Source organism: Notamacropus eugenii, chromosome 4 (genome assembly GCF_028372415.1).
Source record: "Notamacropus eugenii isolate mMacEug1 chromosome 4, mMacEug1.pri_v2, whole genome shotgun sequence".
NCBI classification, from domain to species: domain Eukaryota; kingdom Metazoa; phylum Chordata; class Mammalia; order Diprotodontia; family Macropodidae; genus Notamacropus; species Notamacropus eugenii.
The window spans coordinates 108,952,703-108,961,293 of NC_092875.1; the positions used below are offsets into that span (position 1 = coordinate 108,952,703).

General features: G+C 43.9%; 1 pseudogene; it reads right to left on the minus strand.

The window, feature by feature from the left end:
* Window positions 1–411: 411 nt before the first annotated feature.
* LOC140502304 (protein RCC2 pseudogene) overlaps window positions 412–8,591 on the minus strand; it is a 36,466-nt pseudogene continuing 28,286 nt past the window's right edge.

The window sequence follows — 8,591 nt, forward strand, 5'->3', positions numbered from 1 at the left end:
TTTCTCATTTGGGTAAAGAGGATGCTTTTGAAAGAGGGAGACTTTGTTAAAAATATCATTCTTGGAAGAGGGAATTTTTATATGGATGCTCTTTGAAGGAGGGGTTTTTTATGTTTGTTTTTTAGGAATGCTAACTCATCAACTAAGAGGAAATATTTTAATTAAACATTTGTGGTAGGAGAAGGCAGAAAAGAGAGAAAGGGAGAGACAAAACCTTTGGCGATCCTACGGTAAATTGGTAGTAAGCATTGAATTTGCTGATAAATTGGAACCTCAAGAAGACTAAGAAATAGCAGCTTAGGGCCACCTTTTCCTGAATCTGTCTTCTTTGTGTGCCAGTGAGCATTGGCAATGTCAGCTGCCTGGAAGTGCCTGAAGACAGACCCGCTGGCAGCCTTGCTGCCTCTGGCATTAGGATAGGATGCTGGAATTATAGTCAGTGAAGTTTTTTCTGTTTTCTTTTTCAGTGGTCCCTCAGGATCACCAAGGAGTGCAAGTAGGCAATGCAACCTGCTCTGTGTAAATGCCATCCAGGCTTTTCACTTCTTGGGCTGTGCTGGAAGACTTGGACTTGTGGTCACCAGAGCCCAGTTCATTGAAGGTTGGAATGGGGCCCCAGTTGATGGTGTTCTCTTTGGCAGGCAAGATAATACCACTCTTCCCACATGCTAAGCTTCTAATTGTCCAACCGCAGAGTTCCTACACAGCTTTTGGATACATGGCAGACTTCTGAGAAGTGCTGGTAGCATCCCAGAAATACAGGCCACAAATTTCACTGACAGCAAAGGAGCAAGTGTAGCCAATGTAGATTTGTGTAGCCCCATAGGGGTAAAATCAAAGAACTTCACCAGGCAAGGGACTTTCTGCTCTGCGTAGCCCAGAGGGACATCCTCTCCAACCTCCCAAGAGAAAACATGTTTCTGAAAGTCTAGAACTAGCGTGTGATTGGTGCCACAGGTTATGTCTCAGACAATGACATTGGGGATTTGCAAAATCTGTCCATTGTTTTCTTTTCAGTGAAAATGGCTACCTAAATGGAACAACTCACAGTCATATTCTATCATCTGAGGCCTGGTAGTGAATTTCCTGTTTGTATTGTGTACCAGCTGACAATATTGAGGGTACCCAAAGGAATAGAGGTTTCCTTTGCAGTCCATTATCATACTGAATTCAGCCCCACAAGTCACTTTGGTATTGGCTATGGCATCGGTTTGGCTGCTCCATCTTATTCTCTCCAAAAGCAAACACAGAGCCAGTTTCTGTCAAAGCTGGAATGTGGTTCCTCTCACAGGCAGCAGAAAGGATCACTTCCTTGCTGAGGACTTTGTTGAGTTTGGAGGCTTCCACTCTCTTGGTATCACCATGTCCCATCTGCCCCTTCTCATTTCCACCCCAGCTGCACAGCTTTCCTTCTGTTGTGATGAGGAGACTGTGAGCAGCACAGCACCTGAATCTGGTACAGACAGCCCTCCACCCAAAGCCCCTGTGGGAATTGAAGGGCTGATTGAATCTCAGCCCTGAGTGGCAACCCTGGGAGATGTCAGCCTAAAGCCCCTGGGGGATTGAGTCACTAATTTGATCTTCAGCCCTGAGCTCCACCAGGGGTGAAGAGGAGCACTGGTGGTGGACCTGGTGGAAGCACTGGAGAGGAAATTCAATTGCAGATTCTTGGCAAAAAATTTTTGGTTGCTCCCAGACCAGAGTTCAGGTCAGGAGAGGAGTAAACACCTTTCCCTTGATTGTGCCACAGGAGGAACTGAGAATATACAGGTGCCCAGAATATACCCTTCTCTTAACAGAGGTCAGGAAACCGGCTGGGAAAATTCAACAAAAAAAAGGGAGAAAAGGTAACACAATATATAGAAGGTTACTTTTGTGGCGAACATATATTTTCTTCCATCTTTCAGATGAGGAAGAACAAAGCATAACATCAGAGGAAGTCAAGGCTTATGCATCCAAAACCCCCAAAATAAATATGCAAAGGTCTTAGGCCATGGAAGAGCTCACAAATGATTTTGAAATTCAAGTAAGAGAGGTGGAGGAAAATTTGGGAAGGAAATGAGAATGCTGCAAGAAAATCACAAAAAGGAAGTCAATAGCTTGTTAAGGAGATCCAAAAAAATGCTACAGAAAATAACACCTTTAAAAATAGTCTAACTCAATGGGTGAAAGACTTCCAAAAAGCCAACGAGGAGAAGAATACTTTACAAAGCAAAATTAGCCAAATAGCAAAAGAGGTTCAAAAGGTCACTGAAGAAAATACTTCTTTAAAAATTAGGATTGAACATGTGGAAGCTAACGACTTTATGATAAACAAAGAAATCACAAAACAAAACAAAAGAATAAAAATATAGAAGATAATGTATAATCTCTCATTGGAAAAACAAGTGACCTGGAAAATAATTCCAGGAGAGACAACTTAAAAATTATAGGACTACCTGAGAACCATGATCAAAAAAAAAGAAGAGCAAAGACATTATCTTCCATGGAATTATCAAAGAAAACTGCCCTGATATTCTAGAAGCAGAGGGCAAAATAAATATTGAAAGAATCCACACATCACCTCCTGAAAGATATCTGAAAAAACAAATTTCCAAGGATACTGTAGCCAAATTCCAGAGTTCCCATGTCAAGGAGAAAATATTACAAGCAATTTGAGTATTGCAGAAAGAAAACTAGCAAAATGCAGGATCTGGCAGCTTCTACATTAAGGGAGCAAAGGGCTTGGAATATGATATTCCAGAACTCAAAGGAACTGGGATTAAAACCAAGATTCACTTACCCACCAAAACTGAGTATAATACTTCAGGGGAAAAATGGTCATTCAATCATGTAGAGGACTTTTAAGCATTCTTGATGAAAAGACCAGAACCGAATAGAACATTTGACTTTCAAACTCAAGAATGAAGAGAAGCATGAAAAGATAAACAGGAAAGAGAAAACATGTAAGACCCTCTTTCTCTCTATGTGTGTGTGTTTGTGGTTGTGAGTGTATGTTTGGATGTGTGTGGATAATCCCACCAACTACCCAGATACTGAAAAAAGTTTCAAGAGTTACAAATATTGTCTTTTCATGCAGGAATGTAAACAGTTCAACTTTAGTAAGTCCATTGTGAGAGACCTTTCCTGTAGGCCTTTCAGGTCACCCTTTGCTGGAAACCTTCTCCACTTTGTTGTTCTGTGGCTTCTGCTTCTCTAGAATTTGTTGAGAGTCATTCCTTACAGGTATCTTATGTACTGCGGGGGAAGAGTTAGTGTATGTGCATATTTCTAATCTGCTGTCTTGGCTTCACTTCCAAGCATTCTTGATGAAAAGACCAGAACTGAATAGAAAATTTGACTTTCCAACACAAGAATCAGGAGAAGCATGAAAAGGTAAACAGGAAAGAGAAAACATAAAGGAGTTTCTAACATTGAATGGTTTACATTCCTACATGAAAAGACAATATTTGTTATTCTTGTGAGTTTTCTCAGTATTTGCATAGATGGGGAGATTATAAGGTCCAATTTTTGCCTTTTTTTATATCATGAAGACTTAACTGCCAGGCCTAGAGGCCTGAGGGCTACCCGAATATTCTTACCTCACCTCCCGAGGTCTTCGGTTGGCCAAACTGGATGCTTGTATGAGAGAAAGGACGTTCCAGAGTCGAACAAGGGTTGAGCTTTATTTCAGGGTCTAGAATTCAGAGGAATTCTTCCTTAGGAGGGACAGAGAATCTCCCAAGGAGGCAAAGATCTTACAATAAGAGATTGGAAGTAGAAGTACAAGCGTGGAGAGAGGGGGAGGGGAGAGAAGAGAGAGGAAAATGGGGAGCCTAATAAGCTCACACGTGGCCCTCTGCCCAAGAGGATTTTTCGGGCTTTCCTGGACCTACTTAAGCCCTCTGTCGCGTAGTTTACATATCAATATCGAGCCTGTTAGGAGACAACAGGTGTGTCCAATCCGGGACAGCCTCAAGAGCAGGGAGGCTCCACCCATCACGTATCTCCCGGGAAGAGGCGGAAATACCCGAGCTAGCCGAGCTAGCTCAGTCTGACCTTGTCGATTCCCTGCTGTTTTCCTGGGGGGCCTCGTAAGAACTCTAAGATTTAGAAGCTCCCACCTTTACCCGCCCGAGACCGTCCACACGGAATTGAACTTACAACCTTCACATCTCCCCTTCTTTGTTATGCGCGGAGCGCACCTGGCTCTAGAGTAAACAGCGGTTGGAGGCTTAAGTGGGTTAGGAAGGCCTTTAGCATATGAGCACCTCACAACAAGACTTCATTTACACAGAAATCTGCAGCTAGCACAACTGACAAAGGGAGGCATCAGACAAAACAAAGATGAAACTAAATGGCTGAGTTACAGTAAGAGAAAGGGCAATCACTAATTCCAAAGCATTTTCTAAGAGAAGCAGCTAGTGCTGGCGCCTTACACATCACCACCCCCTCAGTCATGCAAATGGATCTCAACGGCCAAGCCTGAATGGCCAAGCCTGTGGTATTCAGGCGAAAAGTTGATCACCCCTTCCCCCCCAATGTCCTGGGTTTGTGATATCAAAATCCTCCTTCAGCCGGTGGAAAGAGATGCCTAGATGGGAAGCTGTCAGCAGCAATGTCAGTGGTTGTGATGAGTGCTGCTTCCTCTCTGGGCAGCAAGGTTAAAGCTGTCAGCAGCAGGCTCAGGTGGTGCATGATCCTTCTCTGGGGTCTCCGGGCTCTCCGGGGTCTCTGCCTCCTGCGTCTCCACCGTCTCCGACATCGGTTCCCACCTACGGATCCTTCTAATGGGAATCCACGCATTACCTTTTCCTGTGGAGACACAAACATACCCTGGACCCCATATTAGTATCTTATACGGACCTTGCCATTTCCCTGAGGCCATATCCTTTACCATGGCCCATGTGTCCTTATTTCCAGCCTGGGTATTACTTTCCTTGCGGGGTTGTCTTGGAATAGTCACAAAATGTCTCATAGCTGGAGTAGTATGTGAGTTTTTTGAGATATGCAAAAAATTGTGTGTATACACAGCTGTATCAAGCTCTGATTGTGTTAGGCGACCTCTTAATCTCCCCCTTTTTTGTTTAGCGAGAATCGCCTTTAAGGTGAGATTGGCCCTTTCCACTATGGCCTGGCCTTGTGGATTGTAGGGGATTCCTGTAACATGTCGAATCCCTAGATCGCGGAGGAAGTGTGTAAGGGTTTGAGAAGTATAGGCAGGACCGTTATCTGTCTTTATTTCTAAGGGTAAACCTGAAACAGAAAAACAGTGCCAAAGATGTTGAATTACTTTAGCACTTGATTCACCTGGCTGTAAAGTCACCATAAGGAATCCGGACCATGTGTCAACTGTCACATGTATGCACTGGCCCTTAAGATGGGTGACATCCATTTGCCAAATTTCATTGGGTGCCAAGCCACGAGGATTGACACCCTGGTCTAGAGATGGGTGGAATGGGATACATTGGAGACAGCTCTTAACAATGTTTCTGGCCTGTTCCTGAGTTATCCCATATAATTTGCAGAGGGCTTCTGTGGCTAGGTGGAACCTATCATGAGCCTTTTGGGCCCTTCCTGTGGTTCCACAGTGTGCCCTACAAGGAATAGTGAATTGTCAGCTATTTGATTCCCTTCAAAAATTGGTCCTGTGCCATTGGTATGTGAGCGCACATGTAAAACATAAAAAGGATGTGTTCTGTTATTAATGGTGGTCAATAGCCCCTCACACTGTGAAAAAATATTTGACCGATAATCTCTCCGGCCCTTCCAAAAGGCTCTTAATTACACCGTATATCAGGAAATCTAAATCCTCCAGCTCCCCGGGGCATTGTTGCTCATAAGCGGTCATTTGTTCTCCGACCGCTCCCCATCTTTCTCTTGATATTCCTGTCTGCTTGAGCCAAGGAGAAACTTTCCAAATCCTTTTACAAAATTCTCGGAGGTCGTTTAACTTTATAGTGACCCCCGCCTCCCTGCATTCCCTGTAAAGTATCTCAGCCCAGACCTCCTGTTCCTCTGGCTTTATTACTGGCAATTGATTCCCCATCCCTGCCCTTTTCCCATGGGTGTGGGAAGCTACTCTCACTCTCTCTCCTTCCGAATCTAGGATTCGGGACTCGCCTCTTTCACAGCCCCTTCCGGGTGTTCCCAAAGCACCCAGGAATCTGTGTCTGTCCTCTGTTCGGAGACGCCAACTGCCAGGCCTAGAGGCCTGTGGGCTACCCGAGTCTTTCTTACCTCACCTCCCGAGGTCTTTGGCTGGCCACGCCGGGTGCGCATATGAGAGAAAGGACGTTCCAGAGTCGAACAAGGGTTGAGCTTTATTTCAGGGTCTCGGTTACAAGTGCAGGGGCTTCTTCCTTAGGAGGGAGAGAGAGAAGGACCTCCCAAGGAGGCAAAGATCTTACAATAAGAGATTGGAAGTAGAAGTATAAGTGAGGAGAGAGGGGGAGGGGAGAGAAGAGAGAGGAAAATGGGGAGCCTAGTAAGCTCACACGTGGCCCTCCGCCCAAGAGCTTTTTCGGGCTTTCCTGGACCTACTTAAGCCCTCTGTCGTGTAGTTTACATATCAATATCGAGCCTGTTAGGAGACAACAGGTGTGTCCAATCCGGGACAGCCTCAAGAGCAGGGAGGCTCCACCCATCACGTATCTCCCGGGAAGAGGCGGAAATACCCGAGCTAGCCGAGCTAGCTCAGTCTGACCTTGTCGATTCCCTGCTGTTTTCCTGGGGGGCCTCGTAAGAACTCTAAGATTTAGAAGCTCCCACCTTTACCCGCCCGAGACCGTCCACACGGAATTGAACTTACAACCTTCACATTAACATATATAAAAGTGCTTGTTGACTTGATTTGTCTGAAATCTCTACCAAGTGAAAGAGCACCAGACATGGGGTTAGAAGAAACACATGCTAACTTCATGACCTCAGACACTTTCTTCTCTGGGCCCCAGTTTCTTCATATCCAAAAGAGGAAAACTGAAGTGTTTCTCTACCAATCAATTTTCTAGTTCTTAAGGTATGATCCTATTATTTCCACAACCCCTGAAGCAGGAGCCTACCCTGTCCCTTTTGATCCCCTTACCCTCCATCCTCCTTTCTCTTCTTTCCCCACCCAAACCATCACTTTCTAAGTTATGTCATACTCATCTGAAGGTAAGTGACCTTCTGTGCCCTTTTTACATTCGTGTAGCCAAGCAACAAGCAAAGAAGTATGGGCAAAGAAAATATAATCAAGATAAATGTTAGAAAATGAACAAAGGGAAGTCACTAACATGAAGCAGTATTGAGGTAGGCTTCTTGCAGAACATGGCATTTTGGTTGGGACTCTAAGAAAGACCTGGAAGCCTGGAAATAGATGGGAAGAGAGAGAATTACCATTTCATTGGAGCATTGGCAGGGCAACCAAGTTGTTTGTTCCAAGATACCTATGTATAGAATTATAGAAAGTATTTGTTTAAAGGACTGATATTCAGCCATGTACACCTAGGGAATATTGAATTCCTAATGACTTAAGCTCCAGCTAGAAATGTGTTTAAGCCGAGCAGAGTTTTGATAAAATTAGGCAGTGGACGAAATAGATTGTGTTAAAATTGTACTTTATTCTGGTCCCCTCTTTCTAATCAGTCTGCTCAGTAAATTTATAGGTAATTGGTATAAAGGGACAATAGCAGGAAGTGAGATTGCAAAGAGGAGCCTGAAAGCCATGTACAAACTGTCTCAAAGGTCAAAGGAGCATGATTTGCACATTGTATCATATGTGAACCAAAATTTATAAAGGGACAATAGCAGGAAGTGAGATTGCAAAGAGGAGCCTGAAAGCCATGTACAAACTGTCTCAAAGGTCAAAGGAGCATGATTTGCACATTGTATCATATGTGAACCAAAATTCATATCTTCGTAATATGTCCTGGATCAGGGGAAACCATCTAGGTGGTGATGTCAAGGTTGTGATCCCGTGATATGGGAATTCCAGACGAAATCCAGCCTCCATAGTTCCAGATCAGCTGATGACTTTGAGATGATGTGGATATGTCAATGAACTATCTCCAAAGTGTCATAGAGAGTTGGTCTGTTTCCACAAAAAAATAAACTCTTGTCTCGTCCCCAACCCCAGTACTCTTCTATTTGAATCAGGTTCATGCTGGCCACCTCTAGTCCATGTTTACTTGAGTCATATTCTCTTCCTCTCCCTTTCCCTATCCTTTACTCCACACCATCTGCCTTCCTTCACCACTCCATTTCTATGAGATCTGTCTCTGTATCACTCTTCACCATTTGACTCTTTCTTTACAGACTTTTTGCCCCCATATTCTGTTTAACGAAAGTGTGATTGCCACATCCTGTCTCACTGTCAATTTATGGTGTTTTCTGGCAAGTACCCAAAACGCTGGACATGCTTGCACCCATTTCATAATTTCATAAATTATCAACTCATAGATCTTCAACACCTCAAGCCTCCCCTATCCTTTCCAGCCTTGGTCATTCTCTGACCACTATCAGATGCCTGAAAAGCTTATGCTGTATACACATCCCTTCGATATCTTTCAAAACCTATTCTTGGGAAAGAATGTTTCCATTAAATATAAAGGACTAATTTAAAAACTATTCTC